The 27,437-nt window shown below is 39.8% G+C and overlaps 1 protein-coding gene across 4 annotated transcripts in view; it reads right to left on the reverse strand.

The window, feature by feature from the left end:
• Positions 1 to 27,437, reverse strand: part of arvcfb (ARVCF delta catenin family member b) — a 240,004-nt gene that overhangs the window by 143,877 nt on the left and 68,690 nt on the right. For 2 of the 4 annotated variants that reach the window (XM_061816532.1, XM_061816533.1), the window contains exons 2-3: positions 7,067 to 7,162; positions 1,686 to 1,777 (exon numbers count right to left, since the gene is read on the reverse strand). The gene's annotated coding sequence lies outside the window, so the exon portion shown is untranslated. Of the gene's footprint in view, positions 1 to 1,685; positions 1,778 to 7,066; positions 7,163 to 7,951; positions 8,022 to 8,093; positions 8,153 to 27,437 lie in introns of those variants that run through there. The other 2 variants (XM_061816531.1, XM_061816537.1) reach the window with 2 other exon arrangements.

Raw genomic sequence — 27,437 nt, forward strand, 5'->3', positions numbered from 1 at the left:
CCCAGGACGTGCTGGAGAGTCTACGTCTCTCAGTTGGCCTGAGAATGGATTGGGAAGAGCTGGATTAAGTGTCTGGGTAAAGGAAAGTCTGGGCATCCCTGCTGGAGCTACTGCCCCCGCGACTTGACCTGTAAAAGTGGTAGAAGATAGATGGATTGATGGACACAAATGTCTGAAAATGTTTTCACTTCGTCAGATATCATAATGACAAAGTGAAAACATATTTTCAGAAATTTGTGTCTATATACTTTTTTTTAATGTAGTTTTTTAAAAAGAAAGCTATACTCAAATTAGCTTTAGAATATGTCTCTATCTTGCAAAATGTGAAAAAAGTGAAGGGGTAGGAATACATTGTGGTGTAACTCTAGTTCCCTGCTTTCTTTCGGTTCATTGTTGTTACAGTACTTTGGTCTTGTGTCACGTCAAGTTTCTCTGCAGTTGGTAGTGGTGAGTGTTTCCAGTGTTTATTTTTTACTTTGAACCTGTTTTTTGTTTTTTTTGTTTTTTGGGAGGGGGGAACTCTGTTAATCTGGTGTTTGCTTTTACAACAAACAATGTTTTTTTTTTTTTGGGAATAAATACTTTTTGTGGATCTACCCAGCAACCCTGTCTCGGTTCTCCAGGTTCCCTGGTTCCCCCACCTGTCTGCAGCACCACTACCATAGCCTACAATTGTTATATTACTGTGATAATGCGATAAACATGTAGGAACAGAAAAGGGTCCTAAAATGCCAAACCTGTGCTGCAACGCTAACGAAGAATACCCAAAATGCCTCGAAAGAGATAACGAAAAAATTGATTAATGGGGAATTAAGTGTCTAATCCTAGCCAATTACAAAGTCTGATCTAAATGCCTTGCTTATACATTGTACTCCTGCCATATTGGTTTTCATAGCCTTTAAAGTGACAACGGATGTTGCTTCAGAGAGATGTGGTCAAAGGCTGGATCACATTGTGGTGTTGTAGCTGTACTTTTTACAGTTTTCATAAAAGAGCGATCAAAATTAAAATTAAGGGGTAGACAACTTTATACAAAAACGCAGAAGATGAGCTTTCATTGAAATGACAAAAAGACTCAATAACTGAGTTCTGTCACAATTGCCAAGGAAAGTCAGCATACTCTGTGGTTTGTGGCTGAATCACAAACCAACAACATGACCATATTTGCTCAATTCTGTTTGCTGTACAGAAGATAATATTTTTTCTGTACACATTTATTATTATTTAAAGATGAGAATATGTCTGAAGTAGCTCCTGCCATGTACTGCATGTGTGAAAAGGCAACTCATAATACCGAGTTTTTCTCCAATCATTGTCCAGAGTCAATGTGAGAAAATCTTGGATGAACCTTTTTTTTCATGCACATCAAATCAGATGAAGAATTCATTCTAACCTAGAAATGAACAATGATATCTGGAATGAAGAGATGAACGTGTCTCATGATCATGCACCGAACTGTAATGCATTTTGACATGCAAGCAACACTGCAGGCACAAATCCAACACATGTAGGCTGCCCAAAGCCATTCTGACACACATCTTGACTTTATATCGGTTACTGCCATAAGCTTGTGATTTCCAGATAGCAGTTGCAAGCCTGAGTCCGTATCACTGTCACACACTCAAACACTGATACGGACGTTGCAATAATTGGGTATGGAAACACTAGTCCACGACAATACACACCTAGTAGATATGCAGGCTGATAGCTGTTAGGCAACAGTCATCCCCAAAGTCTCACAAAAACAGAGGGATGGCACAGCTAGAATGAGAAAGAGCTGGCAAAGAAGGAAATGGTAAAGAAGGGGAGACAAAAGAGAAAAAAATAGATTAAATCAGATATTAACTGTGACAGCACAGTACCTTTTTGAGTTTTTAGATAGAAAAGGTCTTGAAACAGGGAGATCTGGTTCTTGCCAGACACCTACAACATACAGTGTGCCACATAAATGGGCACACCCCAAGAGATTTGTTAGAAAACCTTGGGTTTCTTTTCCCATTGATTGCAAATGTGATTTGTTATGGTGAATGCACAGAATGCATTTTTGAAATTCATTCATTTGACAGTTTATGCAAAAATTATGTGATAAAAAAATACTTACTTTCAGTGAGTAGTGGAGTTGAACACTTAATGACTTTTTGTTCATAGAAGTGACACAATATCCCGACTTTAGCGTTACCAAACAGAGAAAATCACACCGCAAAATGCAACGCAATTAGCCAAATGTATCGGGCTCCTGCAGTTGAAAGTGTCTCCACATTTATTGTAAAGACTATGTTATAAACAAACAAAAAAATTGCCAGAGGAATGTAATGCACATGTGCATGCATAAGCATGGGGAGAACATGTAAAGCACACACAGGAAAGTTGCAGCTCAGATTCAAATCCCCAACATCAAAACTGTAAGGCAGGTGTGCTAACCACTCGATCACCAGGCTGCTAGTTTGTTAAATAGGTGTAATGCTCATTTAATGAACTGCGATGGACACACAATGGAGGATGTTCAAGGTTCAGTTATAATGTAATAATGCAGTTAATTAATTGTAATCTCATCTGTTTTTTTTTTTTTTTTTGTCCATCCATCCATTTTCTGAGCTTCTTATCCTCACAAAGGTCACGGGAGGGCTGGAGCCTATGGCAGCTGTCAACGGGCAAGAGGCAGGGTACACCCTGAATTGATTGGCAGCCAATCACAAGGCACATCGAGACAGACAACAGTCGCACTGACAATCACATCTCAGACCAATTTAGAGTGTCCAATTAATGTTGCATGTTTTTTGGGTGTGGGAGGAAACTGGAGTAGAGAAAATCTCCACAGGCACGGGGACAACATGCAAACTCCACACAGGCGGAGCTCGGATTGAACCCTGGACCTCAGAACTGTGAGGCCAACGCTTTACAGCTGCGCTACCATGCTGCCCTCTTTTTTTATTTTTTATTTTTATTTTTTTTGGGGGGGGGCATCTGTTTATGTGTTTCTATGCATAAAAAAGGATTCATTTTTTACTGGCAGTCATGGTAAGCGCAAAGTCCATTTTCCTTTAAAGTGCCAAATCCTGCTTTGATGTTTTTGCTGACTTTTTTTTTTTCCCCGGTTATCTGTTGTCTCTTTCTTCATGCTCCAATGCAAATCATGCAAAGAAGGCCTGATTTTCTATTTTTTTTTTCAAAAAGGTAACACTGTATTTTCAGGTGAATTAATTAGTTTTATATCCTTTCTTCTAGTTAGAAAGTATTTCACCTATGATTTACAATGTGCCACAGCTATTGTCTAATGCAAACAGAGGACTTGAAAATCTGTAGTAATATGGACCTTGACAAGGAAAAGGAGCTCAAGTCAGCCATAAAATCAAATATCAGAAAGAGAATAATATTGCAGGCATGTTAGTTATGGCTCACCGTTTTATAATGAAGCATCTCGATCTTACTTAAATACGTAGTCCAGAATGCACAGGGAGGTGGCATGGGCAGAATTCAAGTCTGCTTCCATAACACCACTATTTTATTTAAACTTGACATGATCAGATGGACACGTACAAGAACTGAAAACACAAACACACAAAAAAGGTTCTGCAGAGTTAACCTTATCCTAAAGCATAATAACCCTCTTCATTTTTAACCTAAAGCGAAAGAAACATATAAAGTAAAACACTGATGGCATATATCTTTGTGGACAGTTTGTGTGTAGCAGGAGTAACTACCAAGAAAAGAAAGAGCAGGTTATTTCCAATACAAAGGGAAGTGGTTTAGTTAAAACTGGTCTCAAGGCATAAATACATGTAATTAGTGTGGAATATAGCAGAGATGCTGCACATCTGTATTTTTACTCAAGGATAAATCACTATAAAATAACTGAAACACACTGACAGCTGGTTTTAAGTGTGGCTTTGCCGCTGATTACAATAGTCACTTAGAGGGAGGGTGGGGGGGACTAGCGTTACAACAATTAACATTTTATTCAAGGATAACATATCTTGGTAAGATTTGTCATAACTCTGTAGAAAACCACCAAGAATTTTAGGAATGTAATTCTTGTCTTTAGGTCTCGTTATTGTTATTAAAGGATTTCAACAGTGAATAACTAAAACTGTTCATCAAAACTGATTAAACCTAACCCTAACCCTATTGAGTGTGTTTTATGGGATGAAACCTTCATGAACATATCAATGACATGCGAATTGAATTCACATGTTTCTTATACAGATACATACATATATATATATATATATATATATATATATATAAGTACACTATTTATACTCATGATTAAAAAAATCCTCTTTAAATGCACTAATCTCTCATACATTTCCAACATTTTATTAAAATGTATGTGTTGAAAAGAAACATCTATTTGAAGTGGAGGCACTTTTGTCACATTGTAAAGAAGATCATTTCTATGAAAGTGCACAGTTAATATTGAGGGAGGGGGAAATTTTTTTAAAAGCCTGTGTTAGTTGTCAAGTTAACAAACCCAATTCTAGTTTCGCCTATAAGAAAAACATTGAAGAATGTCAAGGTCATCAAAATAATCAGAAAAGAAATTGAATTAATGTGAAAAATATTTTCAGACTATGTCCTCCAGCCCTTCTCAAATCTGCAAATTTAAAACTACTCTTATACTGTATAAAAAATTATTGGCCGAGTCTTAACATGTGCAGCAATTAATTATTTTTGTAGGGCAATAACTATGCTTGCAGCATTACATTTTTTTTATATTTACATTGGGATTCATCTAAACCATGCCAGAATTTCTTTGCAAGTCGACTGGTCAAAAGTGAAAGGTACCTTTTGTGACTTTGTTATTGATATTTTTCAGATGCAACATTTATATAAGGCACACAAACATATGCATACATATTCTAGTCTTAAAGCCAGCAAACAAGTTTTTCATGACAATATTACAGATCACAAACTGTCCATTGTCAAGTCCAACTGAAAATGTTTGTATAGCCCTTAATCATAAAAGTGCCAGCTATGCGTTTGCAGCACTATAACTAAGGTGTCACAAATCCACTAAATGGTCTCACATCCGACCCTGAGATTCTGTTTGTGAGTTTACATGTGTTTACAGATATGAAAAGGAGCTGTAATAAATTATCAAGTATGGGTTGCAGATGGCCATGTTCATTGGGATATCAGTCAGTAACATTCCACTGGGTTCTACTTCTAAACTACAGTGATTGAAGCCATGTCTCGTCACTGTTCACTCTTCACAAATTCACTGAGTCATTGAAAAATTCAACTATTCATTGTTCTGTGCTCTTTCTGAAACATCATAAGATTCTAAAATCAGATGCTAAAAGCCCTTGCTAATCGGAAAATAGTCATTTGAAATGGTATATTTAACTGTTTTCAGATATTTGTATGTTGTGGAGGACCTACATTTAGTCTGTATTTTTTTCTCGAAGAAGTTATAAGGAGTCTTTGCTGTATGTAAATATTTTTGCTCTGCTGATTAAAAAGCGTAAGCAAGCAAATAAAGAACAGAGGTCTTATAATTGCCTGACATTTTATATGGGTTCCCAAGCCCCGCTATACATGCAAAGTTCTCTTACATTTTTTCAAACCTGAATAATCAGTAAGCCATTTATTTTTTAGGCTCATCTTGGAAGACGAGTTTAAATTATATTAAAATGACTCATGGTATGGCGGCACGGTGACGCAGTTGTAAAGCGTTGGCCTCACAGTTCTGAGGGCCTGGGTTCAATCCTGTACCCGCCTGTGTGGAGTTTGCATGTTCTTCCCGTGCTTGCGTGGGTTTTCTCCGGGCACTCCAGTTTCCTCCCACATCCCCAAAACATACAACATTAATTGGACACTCTAAATTGCCCCTAGGTGTGATTGAGAGTGCGCCTGTCTCCATGTGTCCTGGAGATTGGTTGGCAACCAGTTCAGGGTGTACCCCGCCTCCTGCCCGATGACAATTGGGATCGGCTCCAGCAACGCCTGCCATCCTTGTGAGGATAAGCAGCTAAGAAAATGGATGGATGGATAGATGGATGGATGGACTCATGGTATACTTACAGTTAAATCTATTAATGTAGGCGATTCTAAACATTTAGGGAGGCTATCTATTATGTACTCTCTATTCACAGCGGATAGCAAGGGTTTAAAGTACTTGATGGTCCACAAACCTGTGGTCATTGTAAGCTTAATAAATTGAGTTCGTTGACCTCTGCTGTATTCGGTGAAAATAAATAAACTAAAATAAAACTATTACGTCGGGTTCTCTTCACCTCAAATGCTTCTTGTTTTCCAATTCACATTAATATTATCAAAAAGACAATTCTGGCTTTTGCGTCAAATTTAGTTGATGCAACACTCGGTAAAGATATTTCAAAAGGTGCAATCGCTCATCAAATGAGAGTGATGGCATAATACGTATACTGTCTTTGAAGAGTCTCGCCTTTTCACTACAAAAAAAGAGTGGAAGTGCATTCATTATACAGTACAAAACGCTGCAGGAACACAACTTCAAAGATTATTTTATTTACTCCTTAGTCAAAGCATAATTCTTAACCTTATTGTACATATATTATTTTAAAACTGATAATGAAGACATTACCATGATTCTGAATGATGAGACGTGATTGACTTGTGACTACCTATTGGAGCAGTGATTGAAGTATCGTGACTACACAGTTTGGAGTCCTTGTATCCAAAATTGGAAACAGCAACATATTTTGCATTCAAATTGCAATTACAAAGAGTCTCTAAATAAATCTGACAAGTATGAGTTGCTTGACAGTTGGGCATATTGAAAAGCTCATCTCATTAGGAAGAAAGAGAGCCAAAATATCTTTCAAATGATATTTACCACATCCTAATTGTGTGGAATATTCAAATGAGTCCATGTTTCTTGGTGGGGAAAAACAAACTTATTGAAATAACAATCAACAAGCACCTAACTAGCAATGTGAGTCATTCCCCAGAGGAGCCATAACAAAGAGAGGCAAGTGTTGGATGTTTAAACCAAAAACACTGTCAGGAAATATAATTGCTGCAATGATGAGCTGAACAAAGTGATTAAAGGTAGCTGGAGGTAAGAAGGGAGAGGCGGGAGTACCTTTGATGTTGGCGAGTGCCGTCACACCGCAAGTAGAACAAGGAAAGGCGAGGCTCTGATAGATTGGACTTGATTGTTCCGTTTCTCATGGGAGATCTGTGACGAAAATAAAATGACATTGGAATTAAGTATGCAGCCAACTTGCTGACTTGACATTATTATTAAATAGCTCTTACACAATGCAGTCATATGTACATTCACAAATGGTTTATTGCAGCACAGTAGAGTATATTGTAGTAACCAGACAGGAAATAGTGACTGTCCATCTAAAACAAGAGCATCACGAATATGGGTGGCCATCGAGTATCAAGAATCGATTTGAACTGGGACTAACGTTCCGATTCTCCCTTGAATTTTAAAACTTCAGTTCATATTTTCGATAAATAAATGAATTCATTTTTTAAAACTTTTATTTTTTACCTCTTTGGAGTACTGTAACTCTTTTCAACTAGAATGTCCAAACCAAGAGCCCCACACAGTATAATTTACAGAGGCAATTAAGACCCACTTTGACTTCTTTATAACTATTATTTTGTATTGCAGTATATTTTCTTTCTTATATATACTGAGTAGTTAAAAATCCGAGAGATAATACACCATATCTGTGAGGATAAGTGGCTCAGAAAATGGATGGATGATTCAAAATGAAATAATTTTGGTGTTGCAAGTTTTCTTTCCAATGCGGAATTTCATGTTGTTGCAGCAGATACTGTTTTGCTGACAAAATACAAATACAAACTAGTACTTTTCCATTGACAAAACTTCCCTGAAGCAATGCGGTGGAACACATACAAATATGTCACATAAGTACTTTTCATTTCTTCGATTTCGTAACTGATACTTAATAATGAGGCGACACTTTGAAAAAGTCATTTGTAGCCTGACCTTGGCTTTCACACTGCAGTGTCTCAGCAATATAAACATCACAGGGATTGTGAAAGGAAATGACCTACCGCTATGACAAGAGAAGAGCAGAAATTAATTTTGATGCTCCATACCATGGGACAAATCCATCTCACATACATACCAGTGACTCAGCTGCCTACGCTGATGAGAAGCAAAGTTGGCGACCCAAACATTGGATCAGCTGCAGCCTTGAATGATGATCACATCATTTGAATCTTATGCAGATCTCCTCACCAAGATGGAAAAAAAATACTTTTCAACGTGGGATAAAATATATTCAAATTGAGTGGATTGAGTTGAGCTCTCTTCAAATATTTAAGAAGAGGGGTGGAAGAGGCCATACACACAATGGTGGAAAAAACATCATTTAATAGAGGAGGTGTCTTACAATGTCACCAATTCCCTTTTTACAATGGCATCCTTTCATCCATATAAAACATTTTTCTGATTCTGCCTCCAGCAAACAGCATGATCTACTTGACTGTATGGTATCTGCAACCACTTTACAAGTGAATGGATTATCAACGGGGGAGTTTCCACCTAGAAATTGTGGTGGGTGGACAATGGCCTCTTGGACAACTGACTTAACGGCGCTACCCCTTTTCTGCATTCAAAATTTATTTCATACGTGCTATAGAATATGCCTCTAAGTTTGAATACGAATAGTGGTTTTCTACAGTTCAAGGATAAATACTTGAGATTTCCACACAAACCCTGGAAGTGCATCGTTACTAAGCTTTGTTGCAGGACCTTATGAAGAGGCGACATGTCTTCAGCATATAGAACTATGTACCACCAGCAAAGAATATATAATTGAAGTGTATCTGAACATTTGTATCTGCAAACAACAGGTTTATCACTGAAAATCAGCACAGCATTTCTTAAAATGTAAAACCTATGGAGGCACGTGCCACTTTCAATTGCGTCCCGTCTCTCTCTCTCTCTCCAGTAATCAGTGCCACATCAGCCAGGCACTTGACATCAATCAACCAACATTACCTCCATTTAAGCCTGCCAGAACCAAGACTCCAATGCCAGAGTATTGACATTCACCCATGGCTCTCTACTTACACGTAAGCTACACCAGTCCTCGCAATATTTCTGACCTCCATGTTCTTCCTCGTCCTCAGTGCTCCTTTCATGTTCCCTGCCTTGCAGAACTCTCCCAACACGCTGCCAACCCACCACATCCCGGCCGCCTGCTCCCTGTTTCTACGACTCACCAGTACACAAACTTCTTCAGCCTCCATCTGCTTTTGGGTCCACTTCAAATTGATACTATCGTGCCGTGACACTTGTTCCAATACAAGGACTGTTATGTTCTGCAACATTAATTTATGCCTTGACTTGTGTCAATGTTATAGCACGGATTTATCGTTTATTGTAAATGAGCTCTCTCTGAGAAAACAAACCTCTAACATTGGTCAAGAGTTATAACCATACGTATATTGCGATTGTGTGTGTGCGTGCGTGTGTGCGTGCGTGCATGTGTGCGTGTGTGTGTGTGTAACAATAAAGTCTGTTTATTTGCAAGCATTTGGTTTTGACATAAAAAAAAGTCAGTCTAATACACAAATGTAAATAATCATACTACTACCATATCATACAGTATGTACATTCTTCCAAATGCGAATAATGATATTCTGTAAAGTATTTAAACTTTAAAATTGTGCTATGTTAATATACTCTTCCAGACTTTCACTACAGTTTTTTCAGTTTTTTACTTTAGGGGTGCTCCCACCAAGTATCCTCTTTCATAGAAATTCATGCTCTACGGGGTTTCAGTTTCGAGATCAACTTCGGCATTGTAAAACGTTTGTTTTCTTGCCCCACTGAACTTCTGTGTTGTTTTGATTTGTTTTCTGTTATTGTCTTGCTGCATGATGATGGATCCCCAAATCATTTTGGTTGCTTTTTCGCAGCAGAAAAAAGTCTTTGTAAACGTCAGATTTTTTTTAATATAGTAGCTCCTTCAGTCATGCTTTTCTATGAAGATTATGTTCATGACTTTGACATCTCACATTCGCAATGACCTCCCATGGTTGTCAGGGGTATGGCCAAGCCACTGCCCTCTGCCTGTGGCAGCAGCTCCGCAGCTGCCCATCATTGACCCTAAATAGGCCGTGTATATAAGCCTTGTGTGTTGTATTGTCAGTTGCCAGTTTGTTGTACTTGAGACTGCATCGTTGTGTGTGAGTACGCAAGCGTCTTGTTATTGTATTTCCCTCATTACAGCATTCCTGTGCCACGATAGTCAAGTCTTGTTTTGTTCATGTTTCAAGTTTTTGCCTTGTAGTTATCAGACGTCATTTCATCATTACTGGACTTCGCCTTTTTGCCACGGTTTTTTTGTACGTCTGCATTTTTGGACTGCTTACCTGTGTAAGAACTCTTCCTGAATTAAACTACCTTCAATAATTATGTCCCTGCCTCGGAGTCCTGCATTTGGATCCTACCGTTTTCCACATGCTCGTGACAGAATAAACTGGCCATACATGGACTCACAGCGGACTCAGACCCGATAAACGCAAAACAGCGGGATGAAGAATTCCCTGCACTTCAAGCACAGTGGGTCGAAGAATTTTGTTGCCTTCCGCCTCCTTTTCAAGGATCAATTGGAGTGGAGGAGTTACATGAAGAATCATTTGGCCTCACTGGTTGCAGTTCTTGTGGACCGGGCTCAGGAGAGGGGATTAATTGACCAGCTGCCACCTCTTGTTTTTGTTCTGTCAATGCCCGGCCCGTGGCGTTCACCTCTTTCTCCTCCTTCGTCGGCCCTAGGTCCGCGGCGATCAACCTTCACTTGTGCGCTCCAGCTGTGGCATTCAACTCATGGCCGTTTACTGCTCATGCGTCGATGACGCCCAACCTACGGCTGCCACCACACTCTTCAGCAGCTGCCCGTGATGTACAGCCGCCGTCTCTTGCTTCTGTTTCAGTGGCTTCCAAACAGCAGCCGCTCCCTCTCTCTTGCTTCAGGGGTGGCGCCCAGCCTGCAGCGTTCACCACATGCTCTTGTTCCAGCAGCGCCCAGCATATGCCATCCACTACACGCTCATGTCTTATAGGCACGTGACCCCCAATGTCCACCACTTGCTCTTGTTCTGGTGGCGCCCGGCCCGTTCTAACAAGTGTAGAGGTCTCATCTGCGCCCAACCCACTTCACTCTGCCTAAGCTACGGCAAGGGAAATACGCCTGAGTTGCCCCGTAGGGATTCCATTGTTGATCTGTCCCTTCTGGCCACCGTCACTTCAAATGTAGAAAAGGTCTTTTTGATGACTAAACCAAGATTCCGGGTAAATAATTTGGAGCCCGGTAGCCATCTTTTAGCGGTTTTCTTGAACACCTGCTTGAAAGAAACCAGTTTATCAAATTGTGTGGGAGTAACTGTGACACCTGAGGTTGCGGAAAACATGTCCTCTACACTTGCATGTGAGTTTTATCAAACAATGACGTTTGTCACCTTTTGATTATATATCAGTCAGACCCCATGACCGTTCAAATTGCACCTGCATGAGATACATATCCAATTCATATCCATGTGTGAAAGAAGCCTAGATCAGATATGAAAAAAAAATTATTGTACTCTTCACACTGACATGAGAACAAAATCTGATACATTGTCAAATTAAGCAAAAATAATAATGATCTGAAGTGATGTATAATGTGAACGTAGCCTAATAATGCCTAGATGGAATACAGGATTTTAGCCCCATTATTAGCCCTGTTTCCCAGATCGGGAATGACAAAATTTATCGTCGTATAATATAGAGTAATCCATGACCAACAATCTGGGCCTATGAAAACCCCACGACACCAAAATGAAAAGTCTGATTGACTGATTGATTGTTTGATTTTTGAGGACATTTTCTGTGTAGTTTGTCTTATCCAAGCATTATTTAGTTTTGGAAAAGCAGTCCCAACCTCTACATTGCTTTATCCAAAATCATGAACTACTGGCAGTCCAAGTTAAAATTCTTCTCTTGAGCAGGCTTTGGTATAAGAAAAGTGTTCCCTTCTCCAAGGTATGTTTGCATCAATGACAGATCAACTGTGAGCACATTGACTCCTTGGTTCACAAAAAGGGAAGCATTTTTTCATACTTCACCACAAGCCTTTGCAATGCCACTGAATAATGATTATTCATCATAATGGTGAAATTTATGGGCATTTCACTGCACATAATTTACATGTTGCGATGCTTTTGGGAGTGACTCTTAGTTTGGGAAGTGGAAAAACTTGAACATACTGGAGGTCATTCAGATTGAAAGACAAGTCACGTGACAGTGAGAAAGCATTTCTTTAGGTAAGTGGTGACATTTATTGTGATTTAGTAGGCCTCAGGGACTAGGATTACCACGCTCCCTATAGCCATAGCCAGTTAGATTTATTCACACACAAATGTTTTGATTCTGTCATCTGTCATGGCCAGAGCTAGTTGTGGTCAAGATTTGTAAAAGAACCCTCATAGCAGTATTCTTGTGAGACTTCCCAACCCAAGCAGACAATTAGAAATTCTGTCATGACTTGCCCCCACATTGTTTGGAGAATGCTCCTGAGTAATTCTGTGATTAATAATAAATGACGAGTGGGTGCTGCAAAACCTGTCTGAATTTCCACGATCACACATCCTGTGATACTGAAGAGAAGCTGTCTCTGAGAAATATGGTAGGTGAGATATATATAAGGAAGAAAATAAGATGATGTGCATGACATTCTTGTAGCAATTTTTTCGTCTTTTTGACATTTTATGTGTAGTGTTGACTGATAGTGTCTATACCATGCTCACTCGCTTCTTGGGGTGGCTTTTTTTCCTTTCATACAGAACACCTACATGTTATACTGTCATAACACTGATTTTCATGCAATTATTTCAGGCAGTTTGAAGCACTGCTCATTCACTCCAAAGCCCCAGACAGTGCAATATTGCCAGGTAATGGCTCAGCTGAAAGGAGAGCAAGGAAAAACTCTTTTGTAAATGTTGGACTTTGTGTGTGCAGCCTGCGTCTGCAGAGAGCAGCAGCTAATTGCTTCTTCCAAAAGAACATTAGAGACCATCATTATTAGTCCACACAAACAGACGGGATAGTGTGATAAGGGGGCTCTTTTGAATTGTATGGTCATCCTTGACAGCTGATATTGGATAGTATTTTCTGAATGTTTTAAGAAACAGATCATACTGAGAACTTAGTTGTTTTACTCTCATGTAACCGGCAACGTCTCATTTTAAACACGATTCCGTGTAGGATACAGCACAGTTCTACACAACTCTAAACTACATACATACAATACAATATGATAATATACATCATCCTCTGATGGTGTGAAGTTGTTGCATCAAATTTTCACATCATAACACTTTTCAGAAGAACATTTTTTTTTATTTAAATTTTTGAGATCATCGCCATTTTTAAACACATACAAAATGCAAGCCGGCGGCATGCTGGAGCAGCTGGTAAAGCTCCAGCACTTCCCGCGACCCTCGTGAGGATAAGACTTTTTTCCAAAATGACATTTGTGCTATCAGCTTAAGCTACACTTTGAAATAGTCACTTACTTGATGACAAAAAACTGTTTTCGACTCCATGTACAGTATGTGCACACAAACAGATACACGCATCCACAATATCAATCCTCGGTTTGTTTTAATGAAGGTTTTGGTGAATGATGATTTTCAAAATAAAGTCTTTGTATTTTACATATAAGTGTATTGTTGATCCTTATATCCTCATCACGACATGAAAATGATGGACTTATAAATATGTCTGTCTTTAATTTGCCCATCAGCAGGTGCCAGGTGCACTCACTGATTGTTGCAGAAATGTTAAAAGGGCCACATGCATTGTGTGGAATCTCTTTTAGCACCTTAACATTTTCAAAGATCCTCACCTTTGATACAGAGTAACATTTCTATATGGGACAGAATGTCATAAATGGAGTGTGCAACATGAACCCAGAAACTCCTGTTGATGTGCCATTTGGATGTTGACTTTCAAGGTTTTATTTTCTCTACAACTATGAAAAGCAACAGAAAAATAATACAGAAGTAGTAGTGCTCTTAGCAACAGTATGAATTGTCTATTTTCTTATTGATCCACCAAATCAACCAATTTTCTGAGTTGGAAGAAATCCAACTTGTTTCCTGTTTATATTATTAATCGTGCAAAATAAGACAGTCACTGATGATCCCATACATCACGGGATATATGTTTTAGTATTGTTGCTGGTTAAGATTATGACTGATTGATGCAGTACAGGTTGTGATCGTGGAGTGATTTCAACACCAACTATATTTTTATCTGTCACAGAGCAGATGGATAATCTGTGTACCGGTATGTGACTATTTTAAGACAGGTCCACATGAAAATGGATATTCAGAATAGAACAAAACTTCGCTGTCACTGTCGCTGTATGAAAATCAGATTACATCTGATTGTAAAATAAATGAATACATAAAATGAGCACATAATTGTCAAAGGACACACTTAACATATATTCCCGATGTTCATTTTTGGTTACACTCCTAAAACTCTATCTTTAGTGTTAACATGTAAATGAGGAAAAAAAGGCTTTTTTTTTAATAGCTTGTCTCCTGTATTTAGCATCAAAGTTAGTCTGTAGAGAGAGAGAGAGGGAGAGAGCAGGAAGGAGCCAGGTGTTTGTTGAGCAATGTCGAAGACGTGAAGAGAACAAACGTGGCGACAGGTTTGTTTTCATGTTTACATATGTCAGCACAGAGATAGGTCACTGCATGATTGTAGTCTAAAGCCAGAGTTATAAAAATTAATTTCTAATGCAGCCATGTCTGTGGGAGCACATACAACAAATACTTGAAGATAGATGCCTGCCAACTTTTTTCACCACGTAAAACAACTATTCCTTTCAAATGAAAGAAACTGTTTATTTTTGCCAATTACTGCTTTTATCAAGAATGCAAATGTTTTTATAATCAGAAAGAAATTCTAAAAGACAACAACTGATTAATGAATAATAGTGCTACAGTATATGTAATTGCAGTTATCCCGTTGAAAAATGAAAACCAAAACATGAAAAAAAAAATCAGCGGAGAGAAGATTGAAGTTGCAGTGTTAACTGAGCTTACCACATGAAGGTCACCAGTGAAGCATCAATTCTGATGCCTCCTGCTATTAAATTAGCCATCATGGTAATTACTTACCAAATGGAAAATGAAATTTTGACAGTAAAAACCAAGCAGAAATAACGTACATTGTAAAGAGCCAGATGCTGAGAATTATTATTCAGTCAAAGAAACCATGAACAGAGGCAACTGCACTTTACTCTGGAAAAGGCGATGTTTTCAGCCAAATGTAATTTTCCCTTACCACATTTCTGCTACAAAATAAAAATGCTATTTTTAGAAACAAGGGGTCTAATTTACTGAACTGGGCAGGGAGAGCTGTGTCAAAGGGAGAAAAGCAAGCTGCTGGAAAATGTGAAAACATCCCAAAGTGACTTCACAGCATCTGACAAAAGTACCTTGTCCCCTTCTTTTTGCGTAAGTCTTTTTTTTAATTGCAAATCCAAATCAAAGGAGACTCCTTTGTGCAGTCATATGAATTGAGGTTGAATGATGGGATTTTGGCATCATTTTGATAATGTATTGAATTATTGAAATGTATTTTCTCTAGGAGATGCTCAAGATGAAATACAACAATGCCCTTATTTAGCATAGTTTTAATTTTGCATTCTGCGTGCTGTGTGTGTGCATGTATGTATGTATGTTTTGTGAAGCACTAAACAAATCTTTTAGCCCGATAGAAATAATAGAAATGTATGGAATTATTGTTTTAATAACAGAGAGAGGTGGAAGGCGATAGCAGAAGCGAAGGCAAAGAGATGAAAACAGCAAACGTTAAATGCTTCCTCATTTATGTGAAATCAATATCCTTTCAGGCTCTTCCATCCCGACAGTGGTAGCTCGAAGGAAGGGTGAGGAATGAGATCAGGGCTGATGGAAGGGTAACACACACTGTCTCTGAACCATCACTTGCCAAAAGTGAGAGCCTCAATCCATCACCTTTTCAATGAAGTCTTGCCACCCCACCCCAGTTCCTTGAAAAAAAAAAAAACCTGGCATCTACTTCTCTTCGACATTGAGTGCATTTGAGTATGCGTCATGAGCATGACCTAGATTCACCTGTACCTGAACATCCCTTCTGCGAATCAAAAGTGAGAATGTTTGCAGGTTCTTTTAATCATAATGATGAATACCTATGGATTAAATATTCACATGTTTTAGAGGCCACTCCTTGAGCCATCACCTGGAGAGGTTTGGGTGTCACAGTGATCCTAGGAGCTAAGTTGTCTGGGGCTCCACACACTTGTTAGCGTAGGTTTTCCGTGGTCGGACACAGGTCACCGGGGGACCCTTCTGGAGCCTGCCCTGAAAGTGGGGTTGAAGGCGAGCACCTGTAGGCCAGACCTGCACCCATGGGACTCGGCTGGGCAAAGTCCAAAAGGGTAACATGGGTGACGCTTACCATTAGCTCGCCATAGGCTCACCATCTCTGGCAGGGACCATAGGGGTTGGGTGCAGTGTGAGCTGGACGGTGTGGGTATACTTACTACCCCCTAGCTCGGCACTTGTACATTGAGGTTTACCCCAGTGGATGACAGACAAGAGTCCGAGTAGACCAGGTTCGTTGTCTCCCTTGCTGAGGTGGCAGACGAGAGCTCTAGCCATAAGGTGGTTGGTGCCTGTCATGGCGGCAACTCGTTAGTAGACACCAATGGTAAGGAATGCCATGAAGCTCAAGAACGAGTCCTATTGGGCATTTTTGGCCATTGGGACTCCCGAGGCAGCTGATGGGTACCGCCTGGCCAAGTGGAATACAGCTTTGATTCTCAATGAGACAAAAAAATTGAGCATAAGAGGAGGTCAGTGAGGCCATGGAAAAAGACTTCCAGATGCCTTTGAGGAAATTCTGGTCCACCATCCGGCATCTCATGAGGGAGAAGCAGCCCAGTGTAAATACTGTGTATAGTAAGGATCGGGCTCTGGTGACCTCGACTCAGAACGTTGTGAGTCTGTGGGGAGAATACTTTGAGATGACTTCTCAATTCCATTGACATGCCTGCCCACGAGGAAGCAGAGTCTGCGTTTGCCGAGGCAGGCTCTCCTATCTCCGGGGTTGAGGTTACCAAGGTGGTTAAAAAAAACTCCTCGGTGGCAGGGTCCCGGGGTGGATGAGATTTCCCCAGAGTTCCAAAAGATTCTAGATCAGGGGTCAGGAAGCTATGGGTCCCGAGCCATATCTGGCTATTTGCAGAGCCCTCATAACGACATATTGTAAATGTCATTTTTGTCGTGTAGGCAATGCAAATGTTGCAGACAGTTTGTCCCAGTGCGGTTGCCATAGTTTTCTGTGGCAATCGATGTGCACTGGCACAGAAGGGTTAAAACCTGATTGCAAGAGCTACTTTCTAGAGTCCAAGTTAGTCAGCAGCAAATCCCTGTTTGGACCCAACAAGTTCAATGGAATTCAGATAGCTTTGCTGGCGCTTTAGCAATTTTGAGAAATGGAAAGCCATTCACTTATGGGGAGTATGCCAAAGCATTCGTGCTTGATGATGCCAATAAACATTTTGACAACTTTACATAAAGACAAGATAAATGAATAAAAGACCCCTTTGTCGACAAGAACTGTTCACCATCGTACCATCATGATGGCAGATCAAAATGAATTATGTCCACGATTAAGCGATGGAAGTCTCAACGTCAGCATGACGCTTAATACTCATTCGATACATTTTCACAACATTAGAAAATGTTGGGAATGTTTGGTTCATGTTTGTCCTTTTACATAAATCACGTTGAAACAAAAAGTATATTTTCCACCCCATCTTTTTCCATTTTCATGAATTTTTTTTCAAAGCTCTTGGGCGCCATTAGGGCGGCGGCGCTAAAGAGCCACATACGGCTGCAGAGCCGTGGGTTGCCGACCCCTGGGTTAGGCAGTCCAGATATCTCACAAAAAAGGTCAAATTGTGTTCTTATTTCTGCATGCGGGGGGGGAATACAAAGTGAGGACATGCAACAACAAACCAATGAACAAGATGAGAGAGGACAAAAAAGGGCAGGGTAAGACAGTATGTTGGAAATGAGCAAGGTATAGCTACTGATGAGTGGTGTGGCGGGATGCTTTTCCACTGTCTTAACGCCTGTAAGCATGGATGAACAGGGCCCAAAGTTCAGCCCTGGAATTTAGATGAAGAGACTGCTGGTGCACAGAAGAGAAGACTGTTTTTTGTTTTCCTTTTTGTTCCTCCTTCCTTGCATTGCCCGCAATGCTAACCAATGAGTGTTGACGGTGGTTTTACGTCTCGTTTACTTTGTACACAGTATGCATTATGTGATTGCTTTGCCTGTATGGCTGCCATTACACACAGCATCTCTACTGGTCTGGTTATCGTTGCTTCCTGTTCCATTGTCTTCCTTCTCCCCCAAGAAGACCAACACATCTTCGACAACCTCCTCATTTCCACCATGGGGTCACTCAGTCCCTCTATAACACCTCTTAGTGACCATCACCCCTGATGCTGGTTCTGCTTATAAGAATAATACCAGTAACAAGAGTTATGTTCTTAATACACCCAAGAAATCTGTGTAAGAAAATGTCATATACTGTATCTGATAACACCCACACCCACACACACATGCATACCCACGCACACACACACACACACACACACACCACACACACACACACAGTTGTAGGGTTTGCGCTTTCTTATAAGAGAGTGATCCCACTTATTTGTGCATATTTCAAATAATATGTAAGTATCCTTTAATTAGATTGGTTGGCAACCAGTTCAGGCTGTACCCTGCCTCCTGCCCGTTGACAGCTGAGATAGGCTCCAGCACTCCCGCGACACTCATGAGGATAAGCAGCTAAGAAGATGGATGGATGGATGGATATACTTTAATTGCTTAAAGTGTAAATCATAAAGTCAGGTCACATACTGGTTCATTTTCTGATGGTGAGCAACAACAAAATGAATTTTGCATGAGGACTAAAGTATTCAGTAAATATGTATACCAAACTATCTGCATTACAAATGCATGGTCTGCTAGGTCTAAATATTTTGTGGTTTTCCCATTGTGCCCACCTGTAAACATGGTGCTGGATCTTTTTTTCCACCTTTTGGTTCATGTTTGGTATGGGTACAGGGCTTGTGTGTCGTTTGACAACAGTTGCTGGTCGCACAGTGTGCGGCACAACAGTAAAGTTTTGATGAAGTCAGGAGTCATAAACACATGGCCCAGCCTGCAGCCTATAATCTATACCGGTCCTGTGGCTGACGGCGGGGACACCGGGCTTGCTGTCCACAGCTCACACAACCGATGCGATCATGCACGGCTTTGTTGACGAAATGTAAGGCTCCCCTACAATGCCTACCCTACACAAGTTGTCTTGTATTTGTTTAATAGTCTGTAATTATATTTTAGCTGTGTGTAAAGAAAATTATATAGGAATTATCCAATTCAAATAAACATAAAATAAAGTGCAGCACGGAGGTGAAGCTGGAAAGCGTGGGCCTCACAGTTCTGAGGCCCTGGGTTCGATCCCAGACCCGCTTGTGTGGACTTTGCATGTTCTCCCCATGCCTGCTTGGGTTTCCTCCGGGCATTCCTCCCACATCCCAAAAACATGCAACATTAATTGGACACTCTAAATTGCCCCTAGGTGTGATTGTGGGTGTGGATGTTTGTCTGGCTGGCAACCAGTTCAGGGTGTACCCTACCTCCTGCCCGTTGACAGCTGGCATAGGCTCCAGCACTCCCTTGTGAGAATAAGTGGCTAAGAAAATGGATGGAATGATGGCTGGATGGATAAATAAATAAATAAACAAGATTGGTTGGATAAGAAATTCCCAATTGCCCCCCACCTGTACCACCCCAAAAAATAATTAAATAAAAGAGAATTATTGAAGTGATGACTTAGATTCTAGTAAATCAAGAAGAATATCTCGTATTTGTGTAGAGATTGATTTTCTGTTCTGACACAGGAGTGCAGATATCTTTTTTATTAATGTTCTTCCAGATCGCTATGGCCAGAGATTCAATAAATAGCACGAATATCAGGGGTGAACGTGGGCATACTTGTCTAGTTCCCTCTTTGTACAGACAATTTGTCGGTGGCAGTTGCTTTGGGCAAATTGTAAAATTTATTGTTGTGATCCAGTGAACATCTGAATCACCAAAGCTAAATTTGTGAAGTACTGCAAAAAAAGAAAAGACCAGTCAAAAGGTTTTTCTGCATTGAGTGACAAGATAGTTTCTTTTCAAATACTACGCTGTGACATTCCGTATTTTCCGCACTATAAGGTGCACCTAATAGCCTTTAAATTTCTCAAAAGATGACAGTGCGCCTTATAATCAGGTGCGCCTTTTAAATGGATCAACATTGAGCCTTTAGCGCCGTACCGTAACACCCCCCTCTACCGTCTTTTCTATACACTTTATAATCAGGTGCGCATTATCTTTGAAAAAGTTTTGAAAATAGGTCAGTCATTAAAGGTGCGCATGATAATGCGGTGCCTGTTATAAAGCAGAAAATAGGTAGTTATTGGGTTTGTCAGTCGCCTGGCATTGTTGGTGGAGCCCCTTCTCAAAATGTTACATTATTGCATGCTTTCCGTGTTTCAATATTTAAGATTCATCCATCCATTGTACCGATTATCCACACTCGGGTCGCAAGAGGAGGGGTACACCCTCAACTGATCACATGCCAATCGCAGGCACATACAGTATAAACAAACAAACAACCTTTTGCACTCACATTCACACCTTAGGGCAATTCAGATCTTCAATCAACCTGTCATGCATGTTTTGGGGATGTGGGAGGAAACTGGACTAAGTAAGTTTCTTTCGGCTTGTCCCTTTCGGGGTCGCCACAGCGTGTCATCTCAGATGAACGCACATATGTTTGGCACAATTTTTACGCCGGATGCCCTTCCTGACGCAACCCTTCTCAGGGAGTGGAGGCCCCAGTGGGATACGAACCCACAACCCCTGGTTTATCAAACCAGTGCTCTAACCACTGAGCTACAGGGCCTCCTGGGAGGAAACTGGACTACCTGGAGAAAACCCACACAGTGGTGGGAGAACATGCAAAACCACACAGGTAGGGCCAGGATTTGGACCCCGGTCCTCAAAACTGTGAGGCAGATATGATAACCAATCATCAAATAAATTGGTTCATTTTGGATTTTGAGATTTTTACGGTTTTGTTATTGGCAGTAGGCAAAGAAAATGTATCATATAAAACGGATCGTGAGAATTGAACATGTCCCAAAATAGTTTCCATTTGTCCCTTAAAATGTTGACAAAGGCTGCCAGTTCCAGAATTGGGAATTTTTTTACTGGCACTGTGCGGGCATGGGACGGATGTATTTCACAGATATACAATATGAATAAATGTAATTAACCGTGCCTTGCAAGCCTACATCCAGCCATATTGAATGATGGTGAATTAGCATGGTGGCTTATGATGATTCTATCCACTGTCAATTGTACAAGAATATTGGTAGAGAGTGAGAGAGAGAGAGAGAGAGAGAGAGAGAGAGAGAGAGAGAGAGAGAGAGAGAGAGCGAGAGAGAGAGAGAGAGAGAGAGAGAGAGAGAGAGAGAGAGAGAGAGAGAGGAGAGAGAGAGAGAGAGAGAGAGAGAGAGAAGGAGAGAGCCCTGGCTGTCAGGAATATAAAACCCAAATCTTTGGTGTCAGAAACATGGTGTTTTTGGTACACTAACAGCTTTTTTGTCAAAGCATTCACCTTTGGCAACGGATTTGAAACTAGGATGCACACTAATTCTTCATGACAGTGACTCGCCTATAATGAGTACTGGATATCATAAATGTTGTCATGGCCAAGCAGACCAGTAAAATTCAAGAGTTTCTCTCATTTCTTTCTTTATCAGCGTTATATCCACACCACATCCCTCCTAGCTCAAGCGCAGAACCTTCTAAATATCGTAGTCTCCACCAATGTACACTTGTCAACAGCGGACACAATTTCTTAGAGTCAACATATAATTTAGTGACTCTATTTGGGATCTTTCTAAATCAGGCCCTAAAAATCAAGGATCCAGTACAATGTGCACTTTAAGTTTCTGCATGCAGAATTCAGTACTGTGGTGGGTTAATGCGCATGAATTATTCTGCAATTATGTATAGTACAAAGTGTGAAATTTATTGTGGTAAAGATGGCTCCTCTTTATCGGACACAATGGTCTAGTTTTAGTACCTACCATACGGGATTAATTAATGACATATAATTTTATTTCAAAAGGCTTGTTTGTATACATTGTACTGCAATACTTTATATGTGTTATGTAATTATATGTCTAGCATTTGGACTTTTCCATCACATTAACAAAGTGACCATGAATAAAAAAGACAAATAAAAAAAGAAGTCTAAACTCAAAGACGAAGGGAGGAATGCAATTACTGCAGGAACTCCCTGACATTGATGGCAAGCACATGAATTCTTAGTGATAAATGTCTCCTGAATTTTACAACTGCCAAGAATGAAGAAATCGACAAAGGCAAAAAATTAAAAGAAAAAGAAAGTCAAGAAAACATGTTTCTGTCAGGCAACAAGTTATATCAAAAACATCACAACGGTGTTTTGGCAAAAAACAAACAAACAAATAGAATAGAATAGAGTGAACCACATGGGTGGGAAGAAGCACATTTTGACACAGTCCTGTCTTAACTTCCAAAACTAATAGATGGGAAAACCATGCAGCTGGTTTTCAAGTATCTGTTGAGCTTGTTCTTGTGTTAATTAAACCTACAGAAAAATCACACAAACAAAACCGATAAAATCAAGCCACGAGAACAAGTATTTTTTATTTATTGGCTAAGGTCCTTGAAATATCTGCATAAGCTATCTAGGCTGAATAGTTCGACACTATTTGTTTCTCCCATTTCCCTCTGGCATTGAGCGGAGATTTTAGGTGAGCAGAAGGTTTGTGGTGGAGGTGATAGGTATGTGTTACCATCAGTCATTAGGACTTGTATAATGTTGTCTTGCCTTTCAACGCAGCACCAGAAAGTGACAGGAGGAAGCTGTTTTATAAAGTGGTGCTAGTTTGCAGTGTTATCGTCACTGTAACTCAATGGCGCTTAAATGACTCGCAGTCATATCGAAAACTGAGACTAGATGTCATTTGAATAACATTTTGTGTGTATGAAATATCACAAGAAAGAGGATCAGTCATTTTGGGAGGTCTTTAACAACGTGTACATGAGACCTAGCTAGTCAGTATCATCTGTCTTTTCAGGATTTAACATCATCTGATGCGATTTATTGGCAATGGCAATTGGCAATTGCAACTCTGAGTGTATCCTGCGTCTCATCCCAAGGTCAATAGGGATAAGATTCAGCTAACTCACGATGCTAATGGGAACAAGCACTAGAGAAAATGAGTATTCTTATTCAGGAGGAGCTCAGAACAGAGCCGCCGCTCCTCCGCATTCAGAGGAGCCAGATGAGCTGGTTTAGGCTTCTGATTCGGATGCCTCCTTGGTGGTCTCTCGGCTGACCTGAGAATGCTTCAGGATCCCCTTGGAAGAGCTGGAGGAAATGGTTGTGGAGAAAAAAGTCTAGGCTTCCCAGCTTAAGGTACTGCACCCTCGGATAAGCGGTAGAAAATGAATGAAAAAAAATGGTGGACGGATTGACATCTTCATCTGGAGTTTGTTTTGTTGCAAACAATATATTGACTGTAGTGTTTGTAGTGGGTCTAACTCTGCGTCGTGTATTTTTTGAATGATGAATGAGAAGACACTCGTTGGCTGGTCTCAACCTGGTTTAATCATCTCTGTGTATTACGGTATAATGGAGACACGTTCAAGGATGTTCACAGATTTCTCTTCACAATTCACACTCTCAAAAGTCTGCAACATCAAGAACACAGTCACCACGGGGCTTCTGCTAACATTCACACCGAACAAACCAGATGGTCGTCAGCAACGCACACATGGCAACCTCTCCACTCCTCCTCCAACGAGCAAGTTTATGCTTAAAATCAATGAAAGGTATTCAACACTGCGCCTCTGTGTCTACACCCGCTTTGCAAATGTTTTAAATCAACTTATATTCACACTCTACAACAAAACATTGAAAATATGTAGAGGAGAACAAAATGTGTACCTTACACTCAGAAGTCTCACAAACAAGAGGAAGTAGTTCCTCCCACCACATGCTAAGTGTGCCTTCAAAATAAAGCACGCAGGCTACTTTCTGTGTTTCTCAGATCTTCCACCAAAAATTCAATGGCATTTCCCCCCTACAATGAACATTTTTAAACAGACAAATCCTCAATTACGTTAAAAAGAACAAAAAGGAATGAATGACAGGGAAAGTGCTGCCTTTTAAAATAAAAGTGTGCTTCCACATCCTGTTCCTATTATAGCACAACAACAACACACCATTACACATATATAGTATGCACTGCATAAACATAATATGAATTTCTTTGATGACTGAACTTTAATACAGCATAAGGTGTTATTACTACTGTGAGCGGAAAGTCTAATGTGTATAGTGACCCATATTAGAGAGACAGCTGGGCTGGATAACTATTCTTGTAACATAGAGGCTTTAATTGCCCATTAATTGCCCATTGAATTGATTTGTTCTTACCCAGAAAACACTAAGGGAACTAACATTGATGATCTTGTCCCCATCTTGCTGCTGCATTTTCTCAAACACATTAAAAGAGTAAATCCTCCTATACAAATTTGCATTAGCTTTCTGATTTGATATACAGTATGCAGGCGAGGCGGTACATGCAGAGACCATGCAGATATTCAGACCCGTTATAGAATCTCACAGCAGGCAGTGCATACAGTACATGGCATGTTTAAACTGATTACCATCTTAAAAATATGAACTGTTTACAAAGCCCCGTACCCTCCACGTAGGAGGCAGAGGGCAAACAGCTGCATGTTTTTTTCTGGCTATACGGAATCTCAGATTGACTTAAGTCTGTCATATAATCACCATTATTTCAGCTTTGAGTAGACCAACACGAAAATGTGAGCGTTAGGGTTAGGGTTAACCCTAACCCCTGTCCCTAACCAAACAAATCTGAATGTGCCTTTTGACACTTTGCATTAGAACCTTCACCTTTGACTTCTGGGAAATTTGTGACCTTTTAGACATCATTACTTTTATATATTCTTTTGACAAATTTGAGCGCTTTTATACTGTATTATATCATACAATACTTGACAATGGCCAAGCATGACCTAGTTCTTAATCTGTTGAAATGTATTCAGTGTTTGGAATAAAGAGCAATGTAGGCACACCTACAAATATGCATCCAATCATAAGTACAGTGTTATAATTAAACTACTGTACTTTTATTGGATTTATTTCATACAGAATAAAACACATAAAAGTGAAAAGTATTTCCATATAAAATGTGTGGTTTAACTTTTTCACATATAAAAATTTAAACATAACTAACTAACAAAATAAATCAATAACATCACAAGTCTTGGAAAAATGGCATGACAACCTCAATGGTCACTGAATCATATCTTGTATAAGCCTGCCTTTATCCTCAATTTATGTGAGCTGGGTGTGTCAAAAGGCTGGGTTGTTACATGGAAGTTAAATGCGTGCAAATTCAAGTGCTTAAAACACCGACTTGTTAGATTTGTACCACCATTACGTCTTCATAACTAGAAATAGTAACAAAAGAATAGCTTGTGCGCAAAAGAATCTGTTTAATGTACACAAAAATAACTAACGCATTTCTTATAAAATAATGATTTTTCATTGTTTTTCTCCACTTGCTCAAATCGTTTTTCGTACTTGTGCATCCAGCTCTAAAAAAATGCATCAACTTACACACACGCTACACTGCTCATCAAATTACAATATTACAAATGTGCTTCAATTGTCAACCAATTAGGAGTCGGACAGCAGTGCAAGTTCTGATTGGGTGTTTACTGTCCATTCATAACTCAGAGGTGGGAAGAACTGTACCACAACACCACAATAATATCCATCTGGACCCCCAGAACATCAGGTTACAACCACGTCAGCCAGCAAACAGCAAACATAAAAATCAACTGGCGGTACCTCGGTTAACACACAAAATGTTCAGACTATAACAATGGTAAAGTCTAGGTTAATTGGTCAAATCCCAAAAGATGAATCAGCTCCTCAAAATTTATGGTACATTGTTGCTGTAAAATGCGATTGGGAAGCAATTGCCCTGCTGTCCGATCCCTGACTGGTTGATAATTGTGGCACATTTATAACGCTGTGAGGATTCGCAGGAGTAAAGGGCAGTGTCGTGTCCATAGAGGGGAATGCAGGGTTGAGAGTGAGAGAGAGGCGATGCACAGGCGTGGAAAAAACGTTCTAAGCAATCATATGGAGACAATGCAGAAAAAAATACAAAATCCAACTTTGTGTTCTTACAAAATTCACATTTGTCAGCAACCAAAACACACTTTTTGTGCCAACATTTCCAGTTACGAGTATATGATTGTGGCACAAATGTAACGCCATACTCTAAACAGGCGCCGATGGAAGAATCGGGCATGATGATGTGTTTTCGAAAGATAGCACTAATATTTGGGGTGAGGTTTCAGGTTTTTTTCCCCCCTCACGGCTATTGTCTTTTATTGTAGCCATATGATGTGGTAGTAAACCATAATTTAATAGAAATTATAAATGGTGGGGTTTCAAAGTGAAATGTTCCAGTTATGCCACTGCACTGCATAACTGATAAAAATTTACGACAGAGATTAAAGCAGGAAAAGCTAGAGGGGACACACAGTCTTGAATAGACTACACCCCTTTAATTAAAAAAAAATAGGACACATTGTCATTTCTTAGTGAAATGAAATTAGTTTTATAAAAGAAAGAGAGGAAGTGGGATTCTTTGAGTTTTAGGAATTATAGAGGAATTACTTTGCTGGAATTTCACACAGGTCTTGACTCCACAAGAATCATAAACTAAAAGACGAGAGAATCTAAACCGAAACTAAAAGTGTTGAGGAATAAAAGGGAGGCAGGGTGATAACATCAAAGATAGTTATTTTGCCGTTAAAGATGCAAGACTTTCTATTGGGATGAGCTGGATTCCTTTGTGTAGGCTAGCAGAGCATCTGGCACCTGCAGGAGGATGAGAGGAGGAAATGAGCCAAGAAATAAGTGGCATTGATTGAACAGGTTCATGACTACCCTAATCCATAAACATGGCTGACCTGTCATTCATTAGTGAATGCTTTGTCTTGACCACAATGCACAATGCTGGCTCACGTCCCAGCGATGCCTGTGAGGAACGCTCTAGCGAAGGTCTAATTACTCATAACTGACAGAATCTGGAGGCTATTGGCTACATCGGGATTAGAAAAGCAATTTTTCAATGCAGTGTTTTACAAGAAAGCCAATTACACACATGATGCACAAA

The sequence above is a fragment of the Syngnathoides biaculeatus genome, chromosome 4 (assembly GCF_019802595.1).
Source record: "Syngnathoides biaculeatus isolate LvHL_M chromosome 4, ASM1980259v1, whole genome shotgun sequence".
NCBI lineage: Eukaryota > Metazoa > Chordata > Actinopteri > Syngnathiformes > Syngnathidae > Syngnathoides > Syngnathoides biaculeatus.